The sequence below is a fragment of the Montipora capricornis genome, chromosome 2 (genome assembly GCF_036669925.1).
Source record: "Montipora capricornis isolate CH-2021 chromosome 2, ASM3666992v2, whole genome shotgun sequence".
Classification (NCBI taxonomy): domain Eukaryota; kingdom Metazoa; phylum Cnidaria; class Anthozoa; order Scleractinia; family Acroporidae; genus Montipora; species Montipora capricornis.
The window spans coordinates 50,506,976-50,519,475 of record NC_090884.1 but is presented as its reverse complement, the minus strand read 5'-3'; the positions used below and the strand labels follow the sequence as shown (position 1 = coordinate 50,519,475).

General features: G+C 40.5%; 1 long non-coding RNA gene and 5 other non-coding genes across 6 annotated transcripts; 1 reads left to right on the top strand and 5 right to left on the bottom strand.

Annotated features, from left to right (window-relative positions):
• Positions 1-54: 54 nt before the first annotated feature.
• On the top strand, positions 55-127 carry Trnak-uuu (transfer RNA lysine (anticodon UUU)). The gene has a single exon. It is a non-coding gene; the product is annotated as a tRNA-Lys (tRNA).
• A 1,305-nt stretch (positions 128-1,432) lies between these two features.
• Trnak-uuu (transfer RNA lysine (anticodon UUU)) lies at positions 1,433-1,505 on the bottom strand. Its single transcript has one exon. It is a non-coding gene; the product is annotated as a tRNA-Lys (tRNA).
• A 1,837-nt stretch (positions 1,506-3,342) lies between these two features.
• Trnak-uuu (transfer RNA lysine (anticodon UUU)) lies at positions 3,343-3,415 on the bottom strand. Its single transcript has one exon. It is a non-coding gene; the product is annotated as a tRNA-Lys (tRNA).
• Positions 3,416-5,247: 1,832 nt separating this feature from the next.
• Positions 5,248-5,320, bottom strand: Trnak-uuu (transfer RNA lysine (anticodon UUU)). Its single transcript has one exon. It is a non-coding gene; the product is annotated as a tRNA-Lys (tRNA).
• Positions 5,321-7,464: 2,144 nt separating this feature from the next.
• On the bottom strand, positions 7,465-7,537 carry Trnak-uuu (transfer RNA lysine (anticodon UUU)). Its single transcript has one exon. It is a non-coding gene; the product is annotated as a tRNA-Lys (tRNA).
• Positions 7,538-9,290: 1,753 nt separating this feature from the next.
• On the bottom strand, positions 9,291-12,382 carry LOC138038093 (uncharacterized). The gene is made up of 3 exons (XR_011130184.1): positions 12,237-12,382; positions 11,417-11,492; positions 9,291-10,104 (listed from the first exon to the last, which is right to left on the bottom strand). It is a non-coding gene; the product is annotated as an uncharacterized lncRNA (long non-coding RNA).
• Between the last annotated feature and the right edge of the window lie 118 nt (positions 12,383-12,500).

The window sequence follows — 12,500 nt, the reverse complement described above, 5'->3', positions numbered from 1 at the left end:
GCTGCGTTCTCAATCATTCATAAAAACTGCGCAACATTATGTGTAACGTCGTGAGCCCGGTTAGCTCAGTCGGTAGAGCATCAGACTTTTAATCTGAGGGTCATGGGTTCAAGTCCCATATCGGGCGACTTTGTTTTAAGTTATTCTTTATTGATCGTACGAGAAAAAAATGAGAGTATTTATTTGAAGCACGGGCTATATAGCTGAAAGAGAGAAATGATCGTAGCACTTACCTGGCTCGAAATCACTTCAACACGATCTCTTCTCTGAATTCACGATTACCGTGTATTTTAAATTTGCTTTGAATTTACCATTATCGTGAAGGCTTAACTGCAGAATAGTGATTTATCCGGTGGATAGCGTTATGCACCTTTTGAACAACCGGGCCCAGACAGTCTTAGTTCTTTTTCTTACGTACGTATCAGCTAAGTTGCGGAATGCGCTACCTGATTTTATCCGTACCACTGAGTTCACTGGTTTTAAAAGAGAATCCAGGGCCGCATTTTGTAATGCAGCTTTTCTTTTTAAGTAATATATATTGAAATATTATGTATTTAGTCATGAATCTGTATATGCTATGTATTTTAGTTGTAAATGTAATGTCTCGAAGACATTGGCTCCTGTAGTTATCCTGAAATTCGAGATGAAATAAAGTTTATGCATGTAAGTATGTTACCTTCAGCAGTGCGCCTGCGTGCAATTTTTAATCTGCGACTCCAGTGCTTACCATATGACAGATAAAATGACTTATCTCTTGAATATATAAGCGACTAAATCTTACGCTAAATTGTAATGACAAGGGCGGTCTGGAGCTGTGAGTAGGCGTGGGATTTGTCTCATATGGTTTAGGGGCCGACATATCTCTCCTTCAATGCCGTACCGGGAGGCGAAGTCGGTAGCAGAAAGCAGTGAAGGGCCAACTGCGTCCAAAAGCGATCGCTCGGGCCGAAATCCCGGTAGTGGTACTGGTAGTGCTAGTGCTAGTATTTCCTTGTTTCCTCTGCTACCACAGGTGCTCGGACACAAAGTGTAGTTGACCAAACGAAGAAGATATATATTCATGTGTCTGCGAACTTGTTTCGTTACTGAATTAGGCACGTAGCCACGTTAGTCGTTTGGCCAGGTCGCCAGGCCACTTATCCTCTTAGCCGTGTAGCTCCGTAGCCGCGTAGCCACAGATTTTACATGTGTTTTGGAATGGCAGGGTATTCTGCAGTTAAGCCTCCACGATAACGGTGAATTCAAAGCAAATTTAAAATTCACGGTAATCGTGAATTCAGAGAAGAAAGAGATCGTGTTGAAGTGATTACGAGCCAGGTAAGTGCTACGATCATTTCCCTCTTTCAGCTATAGCCCGTGCTTCAAATAAATACTTTTTTTTTCACTCTTGTTTTTGCTCGTACGATCAATAAAGAATAACTTAAAACAAAGTCGCCCGATATGGGACTTGAACCCATGACCCTCAGATTAAAAGTCTGATGCTCTACCGACTGAGCTAACCGGGCTCACGACGTTACACAAAATGTTGCGCAGTTTTTATGAATGATTGAGAACGCAGCTATCACAGCTTCTACGGGAAATGTTATGTTCATAGAACTCTGGACTCAAATTAGACTCAAAATAGCTTGAGACTGCACGTATATAGAATTACAGTAATATAGTACCATAACTGGTTGTTTTAGGTTTATTGAGGAACAGACAGAATGATCATGTAATTTCCGCGAAGATCGTGCATAAGAAGATTTTGAATGCGCTTATTGCATAGAGATGTAGAGTTTGAAAAAAGAGGTAAGAGCAAAGGAAATTTGCAAATATAAATCTCAGTATTCCCTTATTTACATTATACCGTTTCTTTGACAAGAAATTACGGAAGACCAGCTTTTTGCTACGAAGATAACAGCGAAAAAACCTCTACTTTGTCCCGAATTTTCTATAATAAAAACTTTTTCAGCAATCAAAAGTCTACGTTAACATCACACACCAGGTATACTCCTTAGTATCTGGCTAGAAATATTCTTCTCACTACTTTTTCCTCCGGCCGCAGTTTAGCCATTTGATAAGCCTGAGCCAGTCTAGTGCTTTTTTAAGGATTCTTTTATGTGTCGGGTCATCCAGCCCTATGAGCAAAATACAGCACCGATTGAAGATTTTAGCTTTCAAAACTTGCCCAAATTGTATCGGTAGGTCCTGGAATTCGTCCACAGAAAGGCCAGAGAGACAACTTCACTCCTGAACCGCCAGTGATGTTTACAACAGGGCATTTTAGGCGTCCCAGTCTGCATGAAACCATCTCTCACTTCTGTCTCGAGAGGGCATGACACGCGCGGTTGTTACGTTAAGTTTATACCTGTACAATCATTTAAGTGAAATATCAATTCCTTGTAAATACCAGCATCTTTTTATTTTTGGTATGATAGGCCATCGGAGAGCCTGATCTTTTACGCATGTTTCAACAAAATAGTAAAATGCAGTACCTCCAGACATGGTAGTGGAGCGTCGTACCAAACGAGTCATCCCGGGATTTCGGCCCGTGCGATCGCTTTTGGACGCAGTTGGCCCTTCGCTGCTTTCTGCTACCGACCTCGCCTCCCGATACGGCATTGAGGGAGAGATATGCCGGCCCCTAAACCATATGAGATAAATCCCACGCGTACTCACCGCTTAAGACCGCCCTTGTCATTACAATTTAGTGTAAGATTTAGTCGCTTATATATTCAAGAGAAAAGGCATTTTATCTGTCATATGATAAGCACTGGAGTCGCAGATTACAAACTGCACGCAGGCGCACTGCTGAAGGTAACATACTTACATGCATAAACTTTATTTCATCTCGAATTTCAGAATAACTACAGGAGGCAATGTCTTTGAGACATTACATTTACAACTAAAATACATAGCATATACAGATTCATGACTAAATACATAATATTTCAATTAATATTACTTAAAAAGAAAAGCTGCATTACAAAATGCGGCAAGGGATTCTCTTTTAAAACCAATAAACTCAGTGGTACGTATAAAATCATTTAGCGCATTCCGCAACTTAGCTGATACGTACGTAAGAAAAAGAACTAAGACTGGCTGGGACCGGTTGTTCAAAAGGTGGATAACGCTATCCACCGGATAAATCACTATTCTGCAGTTAAGCCTTCACGATAATGGTGAATTCAAAGCAAATTTAAAATTCTCGGTAATCGTGAATTCAGTAAAGAGATCGTGTTGAAGTGATTACGAGCCACCTAAGTGCTAAGATCATTTCCCTCTTTCAGCTATAGCCTGTGCTTCAAATAAATTCTCTCATTTTTGCTCGTACGATCAATAAAGAATAACTTAAAACAAAGTCGCCCGATATGGGACTTGAACCCATGACCCTCAGATTAAAAGTCTGATGCTCTACCGACTGAGCTAACCGGGCTCACGACGTTACCCAAAATGTTGCGCAGTTTTTATGAATGATTGAGAACGCAGCTATCACAGCTTCTACTGTTGCTGCTGCTGCAAATACTGCTACTGCTACTGCTACTGCTACTGCTACTCCTACTGCTACTGCTACCGCTACTGCTACCGCTACTGCTACTGCTACTGCTACTGCTACCGCTACTGCTACCGCTACTGCTACCGCTACTACTACTACTACCGGGGGTTTCTTCACCGTCGGAACAGCTTCTTTTCGCTGTACCGCTGAAGATCAAGACACCCCAATGCCAAAAAAACATTATTTACGTCTGTCATTGAATATCGCTGCTGAAGAATAATTACGCCTAGTAAGCTAGGTTAATAATTTACGTCTAAGCTTTTTTTTAAAATGGTTAGCTATGTCGTGAACTCGACAACCGACCTTTTGCAGTGTATAATATTCTTTGTTACCGAGTGATAATACAGCATACAGCATTCTACCATTTCAGCCTGGATTATATTTTTCAAGTTTCTTGGTAACTACTTAACTCGCTCCTCGACTGCGATAATCATTCTCATTAAGTTTGAAGGCTTTGGTATTTATTTGAAGCACGGGCTATAGCTGAAAGAGGGAAACGATCGTAGCACTTACCTGGCTCGAAATCACTTCAACACGATCTCTTCTCTGAATTCACGATTACCGTGTATTTTAAATTTGCTTTGAATTTACCATTATCGTGAAGGCTTAACTGCAGAATAGTGATTTATCCGGTGGATAGCGTTATCCACCTTTTGAACAACCGGGCCCAGACAGTCTTAGTTCTTTTTCTTACGTACGTATCAGCTAAGTTGCGGAATGCGCTACCTGATTTTATCCGTACCACTGAGTTCACTGGTTTTAAAAGAGAATCCCTTGCCGCATTTTGTAATGCAGCTTTTCTTTTTAAGTAATATATATTGAAATATTATGTATTTAGTCATGAATCTGTATATGCTATGTATTTTAGTTGTAAATGTAATGTCTCGAAGACATTGGCTCCTGTAGTTATTCTGAAATTCGAGATGAAATAAAGTTTATGCATGTAAGTATGTTACCTTCAGCAGTGCGCCTGCGTGCAGTTTGTAATCTGCGACTCCAGTGCTTACCATATGACAGATAAAATGACTTATCTCTTGAATATATAAGCGACTAAATCTTACGCTAAATTGTAATGACACGGGCGGTCTGGAGCTGTGAGTAGGCGTGGGATTTGTCTCATATGGTTTAGGGGCCGACATATCTCTCCCTCAATGCCATACCGGGAGGCGAGGTCGGTAGCAGAAAGCAGTGGAGGGCCAACTGCGTCCAAAAGCGATCGCACGGGCCGAAATCTCGGTAGTGGTACTGCTAGTGCTAGTGCTAGTATTTCCTTGTTTCCTCTGCTACCACAGGTGCTCGGACACAAAGTGTAGTTGACCAAACGAAGAAGATATATATTCATGTGTCTGCGAACTTGTTTCGTTACTGAATTAGGCACGTAGCCACGTTAGTCGTTTGGCCAGGTCGCCAGGCCACTTATCCTCTTAGCCGTGTAGCTCCGTAGCCGCGTAGCCACAGATTTTACATGTGTTTTGGAATGGCAGGGTATTCTGCAGTTAAGCCTCCACGATAACGGTGAATTCAAAGCAAATTTAAAATTCACGGTAATCGTGAATTCAGAGAAGAAAGAGATCGTGTTGAAGTGATTACGAGCCAGGTAAGTGCTACGATCATTTCCCTCTTTCAGCTATAGCCCGTGCTTCAAATAAATACTTTTTTTTTCACTCTTGTTTTTGCTCGTACGATCAATAAAGAATAACTTAAAACAAAGTCGCCCGATATGGGACTTGAACCCATGACCCTCAGATTAAAAGTCTGATGCTCTACCGACTGAGCTAACCGGTCTCACGACGTTACACAAAATGTTGCGCAGTTTTTATGAATGATTGAGAACGCAGCTATCACAGCTTCTACGGGAAATGTTATGTTCATAGAACTCTGGACTCAAATTAGACTCAAAATAGCTTGAGACTGCACGTATATAGAATTACAGTAATATAGTACCATAACTGGTTGTTTTAGGTTTATTGAGGGACAGACAGAATGATCATGTAATTTCCGCGAAGATCGTGCATAAGAAGATTTTGAATGCGTTTATTGCATAGAGATGTAGAGTTTGAATGAAGTGGTAAGAGGACCGCTAATTTGCAAATATAAACCTTAGTATTCTCGTATTTACATTATACCGTTTCTTTGCCAAGAAATTACGAAAGGCCAGTCTTTTTGCTACGAGGATAACAGCGAAAAAAGCACTACTTTGTCGTGAATTTTCTATAATTGAAACTTGTTCAGAAATCAAAAGTCTACGTTAACAACACACACCAGGTACACTCCTTATTAGTAAAATCCAACTAGTGGTCTATTATCAATGCTGCGTTCTGATTGGTTGAGCTACTAGTAGGCTATTTGTTATAGCCAACTAGTAGCGAAAAGCGCTGGCTTTGAAAACAAAAACAAAAATTAAAGTCTAGATTTAACTAGCGAAAGATGTTTGGTCTCGATATTTTTTTGACCAACTAGTTGGATTTTACTAAAACAATTATTCCTCTCGCCCTCATGGCCGCTGAGTCAATAGCCCATTCGGCCTTCGGCCTCATGGGCTATTGACTCAGAGCCCATTCGGGGACGAGGAATAAGTGTTAAGTATCTGGCTAGAAATATTCTTCTCACTACTTTTTCCTCCGGCCGCACTTTCGCCATTTGATAAGCCTGAGCCAGTGTCGTGCTTTTTCAAGGATTCTTTTATGTGTCGGGTCACCCAGCCCTATGAGCAAAATAAAGCACCGATTGAAGATTTTAGCTTCCAAAACTTGCCCAAATTGTATCGGTAGGTCCTGGAATTCGTCCACAGAAAGGCCAGAGAGACAACTTCACTCCTGAACCGCCAGTGATGTTTACAACAGGGCATTTTAGGCGTCCCAGTCTGCATGAAACCATCTCTCACTTCTGTCTCGAGAAGGCATGACACGCGCGGTTGTTACGTTAAGTTTATACCTGTACAATCATTTAAGTGAAATATCAATTCCTTGTAAAAACCAGCATCTTAATTTTTTTGGTAGGCTAGGCCATCGGAGAGCCTGAACATTTACGCATGTTTGAACAAAAGAGAAAAATGCAGTACCTCCAGACATGGCGCTGGAGCGTCGTATTAAACGAGTCATCCCGGGATTTCGGCCCGTGCGATCGCTTTTGGACGCAGTTGGCCCTTCGCTGCTTTCTGCTACCGACTTCGCCTCCCGGTACGGCATTGAGGGAGAGATATGTCGGCCCCTAAACCACATTAGACAAATCCCACACCTACTCACCGCTTAAGACCGCCCTTGTCATTACAATTTAGCGTAAGATTTAGTCGCTTATATATTCAAGAGATAAGTCATTTTATCTGTCATATGGTAAGCACTGGAGTCGCAGATTACAAACTGCACGCAGGCGCACTGCTGAAGGTAACATACTTACATGCATAAACTTTATTTCATCTCGAATTTCAGAATAACTACAGGAGCCAATGTCTTCGAGACATTACATTTACAACTAAAATACATAGCATATACAGATTCATGACTAAATACATAATATTTCAATATATATTACTTAAAAAGAAAAGCTGCATTACAAAATGCGGCCCTGGATTCTCTTTTAAAACCAGTGAACTCAGTGGTACGGATAAAATCAGGTAGCGCATTCCGCAACTTAGCTGATACGTACGTAAGAAAAAGAACTAAGACTGTCTGGGCCCGGTTGTTCAAAAGGTGGATAACGCTATCCACCGGATAAATCACTATTCTGCAGTTAAGCCTTCACGATAATGGTGAATTCAAAGGAAATTTAAAATTCACGGTAATCGTGAATTCAGAGAAGAGATCGTGTTGAAGTGATTACGAGCCAGGTAAGTGCTACGATCATTTCCCTCTTTCAGCTATAGCCCGTGCTTCAAATAAATACTCTCATTTTTGCTCGTACGATCAATAAAGAATAACTTAAAACAAAGTCGCCCGATATGGGACTTGAACCCATGACCCTCAGATTAAAAGTCTGATGCTCTACCGACTGAGCTAACCGGGCTCACGACGTTACACAAAATGTTGCGCAGTTTTTATGAATGTATCACAGCTTCTACTGCTGCTGCTAATACTGCTACTGCTAGTGCTACTGCTACTGCTACCGCTACTGCTCCTACTACTACTACCGGGTGTCTCTTTACCGTCGGAACAGCTTCTTTCCGCTGTACCGCTGAAGATGAAGATACCCCAATGCCAAAAAAAAAGATATTTACGTCTGCCATGGAATATCGCTGCTGAAGAATAATTACGCCTAGTAAGCTAGGTTAATAATTTACGTCTAAGCTTTGTTTTTAAAATGGTTAGCTATGTCGTGAACTCGACAACCGACCTTTTGCAGTGTATAATATTGTTTGTTACCGAGTGATAATACAGCATACAGCATTGTCAAATAGTGTTTAAAATATTGTCCCTGAGCAGCAAGCGGTGTGGATTCAAGTGGTTAGATGACGAGTTAATTAACATTCCCAGTCTCGAGTCCTTCGTCCATGCTCTTGAGTTGACTTTTTCAAAATTATATGACCATTTCCCGTAATCCATTTCAAGATGATGGTAATAGTGAATTCAAGGCAGAGAGTCAGAGAGTGGTTTGCTCAGTTGGTGGCACTGGGTCGGCATCGGAGAGGTCATTTCTATGAGACAGATAAGACAATTGCTTAAATTGTGCAGATAGGTAAGATGATAATTTCTGTTTCAAAAAAGAGAGTATTGAAAGAGTACAAGAGATATCATATATCTAAATGATTTCCTATGAGCATGATTATCGCGGAGCTCGGGACGTGACCGTGCAATTCTGCTCTCACTTCTACCATTTCAGCCTGGATTATATTTTTCAAGTTTCTTGGTAACTACTTAACTCGCTTCCCGACTGCGATAATCATTCTCATTAAGTTTGAAAGCTTCGTGTACACACTGATTGCAAGTGTCAAGGGCACCCAACGAGCAAAAAGACATTTCTAGGATCCTTGTAATGTGTAAAGACTGTCTAAAGAGATTTTTTATCACCTAGAAGAATTTAATCTGTTCGGATATCTTAGCTGAGAATTGAAGAGTCCGAAAATTTTAGGGAATGACATCTTCATTTCAGAAATGGATAGCCGAAACTTGCTTTCCAAGAACTTCCAACCGTACCATTTTCTCCCCCGAAACTGCTACGTGACGTTTTTAAGTGCCAAAAAATTGCAAAAGTAACCCTTCCGAAAACGTAACGGAATACTTTTCCCTGGTTGCGAATCTTTTTGGCGATGTTTTAGTAGAGAAATCGACAGCTGTTTGGAAACGTAGAACCGAAATTCTTACAACAGTTTGACTCTGCCGAACACGTATTTCACCGTCGACCGAAGATCGTTGGGAGCCCCTGAACTGTTACCAAGAGCTCGTCCTCTTTTTCCTTTGTGTAATTAACCCAACCAACCAGCCACGACAAACAACTCCTAATTAGTAATCAGAAGTTCATGCGTGGGTCCGATTTCTGTCAGAATTCTTTTTTTCCTCAGAAAATGCCTGCTCAATCATCGACAAATACTTCCCTGACTCATTTAACGGCCTTGCAGGATACAGGCTGTGAACTTAGTTTTATGGTCTAGTTCCAACTACGGTATCCCTTGGCTCAATTGAAGGGAATCGCGAAGGCGTACGTTCGACTCCCTTTATTTAACAGCACCCAGATTTTTTCATACATGTCTTCCTACGTGTAATAAGGGAATGGGACACCATAAAACGATCTTCTGCCGATTGCTATTCCACAAACAAGACTCACACTCAAACACTCGTTGTTGGCCCTGTTATTTTATTGGAAAAATTCAGAGGAATCTAGAGTCCATCAGGTCGATGGTTAGATTCAGATTTCCAGCCATTGGCGGCGCGCTATTCTGGGATGGTGTACTCCAACTTTGTGGCTGAAAACTCCTATATGGGCCTCTTCCCTAGAACCATTGTATAAATGTCAGAAGTGGCGCTGAAATTTGAATAACAGTACTTGTACATCTTCACATCTACGCGAGAAGTCCTTTGTTAAACAGTACTAACACAAGGCTCCAGATGTTTAAGTATTGTTATTCAAATTTCAGCGCCATTTATGCAATGGGTCTCTGTTTCCTTAGTTGTGATACAGACACCTTTGGGAGATTGACACCATCTGAATTTGCAGCTACCAACACAAAGATCTGTTAGCTGATCCCGACCTCCTGATGTTCATGTTTATGATAAGCGTCTTTTGCCTTTTCACTTGTCTCGGAACTGTTTTTTACTTTATCTTGATACCCGTCTCTCTCTCTGTGGCGAGATTCACCGTGACGTCCGCGCTCTTTGTAACGCTCTCCACCACGTTCACGTGATCTTTCATAGTCACGAGATCGCTCGCTGACACGAGACCTTTCACTGTCACGTTCACGATATTTTTTCCCATCATCTCCACGGTCACGATAGCGAGAAGTACTTCGCGACATTTCTCTGTCACGCTCACGTTTCTCCCGTTCACGATCGCGATAACTGTAATTCTCGCGCGACGTCTCGTGATCACGTGAGCCACGCAAATAGTTGTTGTTTTGTTTCCGATCCTGTTCACTTGGTCTAGTGGCAAAAATGAAATTAAATAAATAATTAAAGGTCTTCATTAATTTCAAAAACGGACGTTCTGAATTACAATGAAATAAATTTAAAAAGACACCTATTGATAAAAGGGCGTTTTAAAACGTTCGGTTCTAATTGGACGAAGTACATAGGAATGGCCACGATTCGTTAGCAATCAGCTTGTTTTTCTGGGTGGTAGGAGATCTACCAAAGGGCCTTTAGTAAAAGGTGCGACGCTTTTCCGTCACTTATTATTTGAAGCATCTAAAAGGTTCAAAACAGGCTTGACCTCCTTTGGGAAGGCAAAACGAACTGCTATTTTCTGAAACTTGTCATAACTTGCAATACCCCATACTGAAATTCCATATGTAAAAAAAAAGCATAATCAAACTATGAAAAAGGTGGTGTAGAGAATCTAAACTATAACCACACAGCACTTTCATCCTTTGTTTGTGTAATTTATAGCTTGTTTAAACTGGATTCTTGTTTTACTTTTATGGAAAATCAAACTAATGCATACTGGAGATAGTCCAGAGGTACATGAAAATTTGGTTACATGACATGAATTGTTGTCAAGGTAAATAAAGCATCATGAGAAATATTGAGCATCACCACACAAATCTTTCTTATGTGTGGTTAATTTACCTTCATCAACCTGTTTGATGAAACCAAATGAGTGTCCAGTACGCATAAGATGTTCTAATTTCTAAACATGTTGGCAAATCGACTTGAAGGGGCTATGTCATGTTAGTTTAGGGTGTTTCGGAGAAATCTTTGGTAAAATTCGAATTTAAAACTTGAAAATAGTAATGTGGAATTCCTTTACTGATAAAATTATCGTTACATCACAAACAAGATAATTCTGAGCAGAAACGACGTTTATCCAGGCGATTTACCATTAAACTTGACATGCAATCTGTTTTAATCTTGTCCATTTGCATCCATCCACGCTTCTCTTTCCTTTTGATGTATTTCTTTTATGTTGTTGAACAGTTTTTTTTTTTGGGGGGGGGGGGGGGGGTTATTCTGGGCGTCATGAAATTAGTTCATTTTGCGTGACTTAGCCCCTTTAACGTCTGTAGGCAAATCGACTTCAGCGTAGGCGAATCAATGTGAAGGGGAAACGACCGGTTACCATGGACAACCTCTAGAATGCAAATTATTGTGTTTCATTCCTCACCAACACAGCACCTCAAGGCTTCTACATGTACAGGGGTTAGCTCAATACCTCCACTGTACCCCCATAAAAAACTTAAAAACATTAATAACAAAAGGTAAATGTAAATTAATGACAAAATTACTAAAAACCTACATTGGTCTTCTAAATGGCCGATCTCTGCCTCCAAACCTCAACTGTCCAGATTCTTTTTTGCCTCCAAAACCACCACCTGCAAGTTACAAACTCATGTCATTCAAAAGATGCTGAACTAATGATATTTGCCTGCATTCAAACAAAACAAGCGAACCCGTAATGCCAGATAAGATCTGGAATACTTTATTTGCCTTTGCTTTGTTTGAATTTGAGGAATACTTGACAAGTTGTGACATTTTCGTTTACATCTCAAGGCCTACATAGTAACTGTTTTGAACAAATCATGCAACAATAATTTAGATCACACTTGAGGGATAAGTGTCAGCTAAACAACCAATTATTAACAAACAGAACTGAATGTACCGGTAAAAACATGAATGAAATAAATGATAAATAATCATAAATGTATAAACTAACAAAAAAAGCAGTCACGTTATTGTCACACATTTAAATGTATCTTGTCGGCCAAGTACTCCTTTCTGGGTTGTTCTCTCACATATTAAGGGCGCGTTCGATTGACCGTATTCCGGAATAGGAATACATGGAATAGAAGTTAGAAATCCTTCGTTTTTACAGAGATTCACATTTATATTGTCAAACATCTGCTAAAATGCTACTTCAAACAAAGCTCCATTATCCATGTTGTTGCAAAACGCTACACATGGTGTTTTAAATCATCACTCCACGTATTCTTATTCCCGAATAAGGTCAATCGAACGCACCCTAAAATAATTAACAAGAAACTTTTAACTCTTAGGTTGAATTTACAGCTGTCATTTAAGGGATGACTGTGGTTGCCTCTTCCCCACAGACAGCTTACCGAGTCGTCTTGGAATCCATCCCTTTAAGGTTCTTGCTGCTTCATACTCCACGAGTATAGTGCAACCATCAATGGTTTCATTGTGCAGTTCCTGCAACAAGATACAAAGTGAAAGAGGAAGAAAGTTACTCAAAGTGGGCCAAAAAATCTCAAGTTACAGAAGGCTTTGGAACAACATTACTTGTATTGATTCTGTACCCCGGCATTTTCAGGGGCCCCAAAATTCGAAATTCTATCACTGTGCAAAGTAATCTGTTTCCATCG